The sequence below is a fragment of the Seriola dumerili genome, unplaced genomic scaffold (genome assembly GCF_002260705.1).
Source record: "Seriola dumerili isolate Sdu_G_001 unplaced genomic scaffold, Sdu_1.0 BDQW01000331.1, whole genome shotgun sequence".
NCBI classification, from domain to species: Eukaryota; Metazoa; Chordata; class Actinopteri; order Carangiformes; family Carangidae; genus Seriola; species Seriola dumerili.
The window spans coordinates 815,132-824,499 of record NW_019174586.1 but is presented as its reverse complement, the minus strand read 5'-3'; positions in this window follow the sequence as shown (position 1 = coordinate 824,499).

Genomic DNA, 9,368 nt, shown 5'->3' with positions numbered 1-9,368 from the left:
CCTGTCTAGAGTTATTTTCTCTTGGTTGGGATGAGCACAGGTGTAGACAAGAAAAGGCAGGTGTGTGTGTATATTTGTCATACAGTAAACCTGTGGCCGTGTGTGTGTCTGTGTGGGGGAAAAAATGAACATGGACCTTTTTGAATGAGTGTGTTTTTGTGTGTGTGCACGGACCAGACCCATAAGACCACATGTTGATTATTTCATCTGTTCATGTTGTCTGTTTTTATCATGTGCTCCTATTCCTGTGACAAAGCATTTTTTTTTATTTTCTTAGTTTTTATGTACCAACTGCCTCTTTTTGTGTTTGATACCTTAATTTACTACTTTTTCCTTCAACTTTTACTCTCCCTGTGAAAAAAAAGACATTTTCAGCTGCTGTGTTTTGACTTGGACCAGTGCAACGCATCAAACCAGTTCCTGAAATGTGAAGCTAGGAACATGCACCACTAAACCTCTAAAACATATTGACATCCTGCTTCAGAAACCATTCCTTGCTCTAATACTAAACGTTAACACTATAGATACAGTAAGAAACACTTCAAACACTTAGGACTACTGTTCTTCTCTGAGTCTGATTTCTTAACAAACCTGTAAACAAAAAAATCACTACTTGCTCTTTATTTGCTATTCATGCATGCACATCTGCATTCATTTGATTCGATTTAGGAGGCTTCTTCACTCAGGAGACTTGAGTTTAAACAGACAGGTTGGGGAGATATTGATGTTTAATTTAAGAGGTAGACAAAAGCACATTTTAGTCTAAGTTCCTTTTTTTTTTTGTACTTTTTTTCTGTCTGGTTTGTATTTCAGAGTTTGTACGTGAGGGAGCAGTGGGTGAGAGCATTATGCAATGTGTTCTACTTTTTAAGTCCCAGTTTTACCGCTGACTTGTTTTAAAGGCAAAAGAGACCAACCATCTTTGTTTTGTTTTTTAAACTCCCCACACACATAGTATATTTGTACTGTTGCCTATCCATGTAAAATGATGTACCATTCATACCTGCCTTGGCTCTGAGAAGTTGCTTTTTTCAGTATGTAACTGGTAATACTTGTTTTTATAAATAAAGATCTTTTCTTAGACAAGATTTTGGCAACATGTGATTGATGTGGCTGTATGGTGATGTGAGGAAGGACTGCTATATCGTGTAGATAAACACATCTAATTAAAGAGAAGCCGTCTGTCTGGCAGAGTAATTTCATCCCCTTGCTCTTGTTAATACAAATGGCAAACGCACAAACTTGACACTTTGTCAGGTATTCACTCCCTAACATCAAGCTCCATTTGGCTTGTTTTTTTTGTTTTTTTTTGGTTCTGCTAATTATCGAGGCTTATTATCCGTGAAGTCAGTGTTGTCACCAGACCTTTTTAAACTCACTACAAACACACTAATCTCCCAACCTAAGACCCCAAACTGTCCTCGGGTCTTGTGTTCATTCCTGTATAAAGCTGATTAACTTTTAAATCATGATGTGCACCGGAGCACGGTTAAAGACCGTCGAGTGTTGACATTCCCAGCTTTGCTGGTGTCTCCAGTTACACCCTGAGCCGCATGCTGACAGGGAATAGCTGTTGTGTACGAGTTTGTGTGTGCGTGTTTCTCAGGCCCCAGACATGTCGAAGGAACACACGGGTTGTACGAGGACGAGAAAGTGTCTCGGCGTCTCCAGTATGTAACACATCTGAAATGCATCCCACACAGATTGGGAAGCAGCTGCTGGATCACGAGGGCCTTCAGTGCATGTCAAGAGTGTGAAAGTCTGATATTAGTCAGGCTATTATGTGTATGTGTGAGCCTCTGACCCCTACCAAGTCTCACAATTTAATCTTTAAATATAGATGTTCATGTTGATAAGAAATGAAGACACTTTTCCAGGTATTGATAATTACAAGTTCACTCTGTCCAGACTGGGAAGGTTTTCATAGCTTGATTCAATTCTGTTTACATATACTTAATATACTTAAATTTGACCAACAAAAACTAGATAAATAACTAGGGAATATAAATATAAATATAAATATAAATCAAACTTTTCAACTGAAAACAAAACTGATTTAAATAAGAAAATACCAGAAAAGGCTGTAATACTTAAAATTCCATGAGCAACTGTATACCTGATTGCAAAGTATAACAATTACTGAAGACTATTAATGTTGTAATAATTATAAATTTTATATTTAGTATTTATTATTTATTACACCTAAAATATTGTATTTCACTTCAAAACGTTTTTGTGGGTCAATCCCCTTGTTTGAAATTTGCAAAAGGCAATTAAAGTTTTGCTTGGTTAAAAACTTTATTGGTTTCACAAATTCAAAATTTCCAGTTGCTTATCTGAACCTCTTTTTCTTGTGTCATGTGACATAAACATAAATTATTAGGACAATTTATTTTAATTTCAAAGCAAAAATATTAAAAAACTATCCAGTGGTATTTACATTTAGGTAGTAGTTAAATGTCACAATGAAGTTTTGAGTTGCTTTAAAAAATTAGCCTTTTTTTTCCTTTCCTATATTTGAAACCATTCAGCACTACTACACACACATTTCAGTTGGTATTAGAGTTTTGATATTCAGCCATAGATATATTAATAGAGGTGGACACAACATCACCAAGCAATTTTCATTCAAGTGACTGATCGCCATCTACGAGTCCGATATCCAGTTCCAGTTACAGTGGCAAGAAAAAGTAAGTGAACCCTTGAGAATTCTCTGCATTTATCTATAAATGTGTGTTTGTATTGAAAACACTCATTCAAACATTCACAGTGTAGGCTGGAAAAAGTATGTGAACCTCTCAGCTAATGACATTAACTAAAGGGGAAAAATGAAGCAGATTGTAGATGTGGGTTGGAGCTACTTTGATTAATAAAAAAGACAAATATTTTTTCCACCAGCACTGTGAATGGTTAATGGCTGCGTTCAATAAAGACAAAAAACTAAAATTGTTTGTGTGTTATTAGCTTAAGCACATTGTGTTTGTCCATACTTGTAACTTAGATAAAGATCAGATCATATTTTAAGAACGACTAATGCCGAAAACCAGGTGATACCAAATGGTTCACGTTGTTCTTGACACTTTACATCCATTCACCACATTCAGTTCTTCTGGAGGTGAATTTGAAACAGCAGTTATACAAAACAATTAACAGCCAAATATAGGTTATATGTATATATTCTTATATATGAATATTTATATACTTGATGATCTAACTCTACTTAGATTAATTTGTAGTTTCTTATGTAAATACCTGATGGTTTCTGATAATGGTGTGGTTCAGTTTTTACCACAAAAGGCACATGTTTTCTGGTGGCTTATCTATGACTGATGTTCCATCTATGTAAATATGAACTGTAATATTAATTTTTTTTTTTTTTTTTAAGGCTGCATACACCTCGACAACCTCTACCAATAAGGGCGAGCAGCTCTTTGTCATGTGGGGTTAAAGAAATTGTTCAAAGCACTGCCCGCACCACTCATTGCTGCTTGATGAGCTCATTGTTTTCAGCACACTGTAACTGACTGAGATGAGTGTATCAACATTTCGATCAACTCAGATCCTCTCTCATCTGGACTCTGGTGTCTGGACTGTAAGAGAACAATATTCAGAGAGACTTTAGTAAGAAAATCAACCTGAATCAAGAAGACTAATCAGTGACAATTACATATTTGATATATACATTATATGAAATATCCACATGACTGGACATATAACCTCAGTGTATCTGAAACCTTGGCTACAGCCTTGGTAAGATGAGAAGTGTAAAGTTAATGTAGTTTAATAAAATCCTATCGCTGCACCTGCCACAACATAAGGACTCTGGCATCTAGCAGCCACAGTGCAGCATTTTTATTAGAGCTGTAATTAACTGCAGAAAAACATTAATGGTTTTTTCCTCTGGCTGCAGCAAACATATGTTTAACTGTCAAGTGTGACGGTCTGTGTTAGACACTGAGTGTGTGTAATGTCTAACCTGTGCAGCTGGTGCTCCAACACACACACAAACACACACAGACACACACACACACACACACACAGACACACCTCTTTAAACTTGAGATGACCATACGCAGCAGATTTTCCCTCCCTCCCTCCCTGTGTCCTGTCATTTGGTGTCATATCTATTTAAGGCTCCCCCGCTGTTCCTCATTTCCTCTCTGTCTCTCTCTAAAGCTCAAAAGAAGCACCGACTTTTAACTCCAGCTTACGAGACCTAAGGGGGGAAACTGCTGGGAGGATAAGACCAAAGGAATACAACACGTGTTCAGCGAGGAATTTGATAGTCCACCTTGGGGAGACCACTGGGTCTGTTACCATGCATGATAAGGTAGGGGAACCACACCACTGGGAGATTATATGTGGCCTGTTCCCTTCCTTATGATCTCTGGAGGAAACTGACCAGTCTAAAAGCAAAGAAACTGTTTGTTTCGCCCTATACCGCATGGATTCACTTGATGTCCCTAGTCCGTCCTCTTCAAACTCAGATGACGAGTGCCCAGATCTCACTCCGGCCCCAGACTCCTCCCGCCACACCTCCCACGCAGGGAACCAGAATGGGTTCAGCGGCCTGGGCTACGGGTTTGGGGTGGCCTGGGACCACCTGAGGCCCTTCATCCCCTTCTTCCTCATCAGCTTCATGGTCGTGGCCCTCGTCTACCTGATGCAGGCGATCATCTTCGGGGGGCCCTTCAAAGACCCATTCTTCTTTGTCAAGTTCAATGAGCGCTGGCCTCGACCCACTCTGGAACAACAGGACTCTCCAACACCTACCAAGGTTTTCAGTCCAGTTCCCTCATCGTCCTTCCAGCAAGTCCTCATTGACCTGCGCGGAGACAATGAAACTACGCAAGGTGTGTGATCACAACAACTGGTGGAACTGACTTTTTCTTTTCTCTGTGGATACTCCTGTGGGAATACACAGTGCTATTCAAAGAGCACTGACTGATCACTGACTGTAAATGTAAAAGTAATGTGTTTTCTTTTGGTTTTATTCAGGCTGTGTATATGTGCTTTACCTGTCGAATTATCAGGCCCTAGGGATAGTTATGGTTGCAACATGTAAGACAGGGCCCACCTTATATGAGAACATTTTCTATAAGGCTCTAACTTTTGAAACTTTTTGTTTCTATAGTGCTTTTTTTAGGATACATACATCCAAGTATTTTGTTTTTGTAACATTTACATTGAAGTAGTTGACCTCTTAAGTGGTAAAACATAGATAAATCAGTACACAGTTTTAATTAGAAAAAGTGGCTGTTTGACATTCATAGCAAAGCACCAGACACAAACAATAAATAAACAATTATGAAATAAAATTACCATAAAAATGAATGACAAGCACCTGAACATTCACTGTTCCCACTTTAAAACTCTAACACTGTATTTTTTTCTACAAGTACAGTTTAATAGGGATGCACCAGTCCAACTCTCTCTCAGGGTGTCTGCTGATACCAAATATTCAATCTGACACCAGCGCTCCCCTTTTCCCAAATTTAAAACCTGTAAACCTCACTGCACAGAAATTACTGGAATTATTTTTACACAAGGTAACATGATGCCAGAGATTGCTGTGGCACTTAAAACTGAGTCAGTGGCCTGGTGTGACTGAATGAATGTAACTGATGACCAAAACACACGCTTTATAATGACATTGACAAAAACACTGTATCAGATCAGTGCAGTCCTATTGAATGGCAGACACATGGATATCATGAAATCATCAGATACGACCTTTGCCTCCACTTCTGTTCCCTCTCGTGACCTTGGCACAGACTTGAATCCAGTTTACATGTAATTAGGCCGATGTCAAACTAAACCCTCAGTCTTTGAAATGGACCTGCAACAACTATATTAACTCTGCAATGAAAGTGGACTCTAACCAAGTAACAACCTCATCCACACACTTGGACCAAACTATCAGGATACAATTCATTTGATGTATAGTACATGTAGAAACATCCATCAGCTCCCACAAATAACATATCGTAAAAGTGGTTCAGATGCCTGCAGGGCTGTATCTTATTTCCATTACTCCTGTCACCTTGCATTATCCCACCTACACAGACTTGCACAAGCTTATAGAGATGTCTCAGTATCCATGCACCACATGTACTCATTATTGCTGTCACTACTATCATATGTGGAGGGTTTGGGAGGCAGACTGTTAGCTGTACAAGGTAAATAAACAGATAAAAATAACTTCTCGTTAATTTGTTTATTCATATTACTCAGTGGCAGGATATCCAAGGTCAGTCATCACCACGGTCTTAACTAGGCTATGGGAAAGTTGGGTGGGAACAATTAACACAGGATTATGTTTTATCGTGTCTCTGTGTGGACAGTGTCTTCAGCCACAGTAATGTTGTTTACAGTGTTTATGGATAGAAATTGTATAACCATGTAAAAAAGTACAATTTCAGGATTTTATAATTTTGTTTCTTTCCTCTAACCTCTTGTTTTCCACAGAAACTTGCAACAACAATAACAAAGACAAAAAGAAGAATGTTACCAAATTGTTGCTTAGTAATTAAGTGAACAGTAAACCACATTTTGACAGAGGAATTTTTATGTATGTAACTTTTGCTGAACAGCAGCTAATGTGGCCACAAGTGACAAGTGTGGGATCATGATGACTATTAAAATGTAAAGTAATAGAAGCACAAGTAGAGAGGTCACCACACCTCCCAGTTACACAGAACATTAGCTAATAGCTACCATGAGTGACTAGTCATACAGACCAAGTGATGTTGTAGCAGCAAGGACTCTGACTATATTAAACTAAACAAGGGTATGATTTATTGCTTTTGAATTAAATTCATTTTTTTAAAGTATGAATGTGTTATTTTATCCTACAGAAGTTACACAGCCTCACTTAGACTTATGTAGGGTATCTCTAATAAATCTTTTTCTTCATTATGGTTATAAACTAATAGGAGGTGATAGTCTAACTTCATGATCATTTTGGAGGCTGTAGTTTGTGGATCTGTTAAATTGTATCTTGTGTGAATTGTGTTACAATGAGAGGTGTTTCTAATATTTTCTAATATTTTGTTAAAAGATTTTGTAAAAGCATGTCTCAACAAAACAGCTTCTTCTGGGGAACGTGTGTTTGTCAACCTCAAAGTAATGCTTTAATGTTAAAGACTGTTCTGTGTCATAAATAGACTCAAAAATATGAGGTGTGTACCTACTGATTGTAATATACTTGTACCGCACCTTGTTTTATTTTATTACTGTTCTATATGTAAGTTCATGTATTTATGTATGTCCACGCCTATATGCATATAAATATCATTTTATTTGCATCTAATGTTATTTATATAATGCCATGAATTTTCCTTTATGGCCCCAGGAAGAATAGCTGTGACATCTAATGAGGTTCCAAGTAATAAGCAAGGACATTATACATCTAATAAATTTTTTTTCGTTTGTTTGTTGAGTTTTTAGACGAAGAATGGAGTTAAAGGAATGAATTTTGTCGTTTTTATTGTTGCCTTTATTTCTGTGATCGCTCACTCTGCTGTGTGGTGACTCTCCTGCCCCCTGGTGGCGACACAACAGACTATAGTTTAACGGTGCCGCTGTTGACCACCACGCTGACCTGTGGATGACCTCATCAAAATGGGCAGAAAAACCAACTAAAAAACAAAACAATGTACTGTCTATTAACTTTACTTCTAGAAATATACATTTTTAAAAGGAACTGATGTAATTTCTTGGCCGTGGGAGCGGATTTATCGGGAGCTTTGAGATTCGCAGACGGTGAGTGAAACCCGTGACTTTCACCTGCCCGCGTTTGTTTGTTACAGTCAGCCGTGAGAAAGTGGCTCAAACAGCTCAGACAGTTTAGGGAGACTAGATAATGTGGCGTTTATCATATGTTAACCAGCACGTGGTCTGTCATGACTTGGTTACACCTGTTTACTCTGGGTGGTCTGTCTGGGCCGTTAGCTGGTTGCTAGTTGTCATCAGGGATGCTAACCTGCAGTTGTGCTTTCACCCTACAGGTCTTTGCACCAGGAACACAATTTTAAAAGCTTTGTCCCGCCTCAGGAAACTTTTTATTGCTAATTTTATCCAATAAAAAACGTATAAGTTTGGTTGGGTAAAACACAGAAGGGAGGTTAACTTCAACAGAGCAGTAATTGTAGTAATTTGCAAAGGTGGAACAAGTATTCAGATATGTTGCAGAAGTAAAAAGGTAGTTACACCACAGTGTGAAAGTACTCTTAAAGTAAAAGTCCTGTATTCAAAATATTATCCAAGTAAAAGTACTAAAGCGTTTTCAACATATATAATAAGTATACATATATATATATATATATATATATATATATATATATAAGTACTCATTATGCAGAACGGCCCTTTTCAAAATAAGAGTTTTAGTCACTATAAGTAAAGTGAGTATGCTTTCAAAACATAATACCATGAATTTTTTTAAAAAGTATTTTTATACAAAGTACAGTAAACAGGAAAAAAAAAAAAATCAAAATCAAAAACCTAAATCAAATCAATTTAAATCAAAATTTAGTGTGACCACACCTGCCTTTGTTCCAAGCATCTCTCAATGTAATCCAACACTGACTCAATGATGCTCAACATTAATCAATTAAAGATCTTTGATCATGTTTTAATGGGGTGCATATGCATACTTTATCTGGCTGAAAAATGATCTTGTTACGCTTACAAAAACTTTATCTTCTAAATTTGTCTGCCACTCAGAAAAGTGTGACATTTTTAGGCTTTCTTCTGGCCAGTAAGGTTTCAGCAGGTTTGTCTAATCACATTTCACCCTTTATTGCTCCTCTCTGCTCCTCCCCTCAAGTGGATGGGGAAATGTGGTGCTACCAAAAACCAGGGTTTGAAGCCCTCCTCCTCGCTGAGCTGCAGAGACAGCAACAGTGCAGCCAGTTCTGTGACACTCTACTCAAGGCAGAAGGTATAAATACACTCACAAAATGACTACATGACGCACATTTCACTATTGACTTTAGAGTGTGTGGTTTTGCTGTTTGTGTTCTCAGATCAGATTAGTTGATCAGTACTCAGTGAAGGAGGTTTAAACATAGATAATATTATGTAACATATACATTCTACACGTTTTCACATTGTAACATCACATATTCCAGTTTCATGTAGTTGTTGGAGCCATTATCATTTCTGACATCTGTCCTCCAGGTGTTTCAGTGCCAGCACACAGTTGTGTTCTGTCAGCTATCAGCCCCCATGTCTCCTCCGCTCTGTCCTCCACGGCGGCGCCCCCCGCAGGACAGAGTCATCTCCTGGAGTTTCGGGCACTCGGCGCCTGCACCCTCCTCCACATGGTCAGACTGCTGTACTCCGGAGAGATGGCTGGGGAGGGG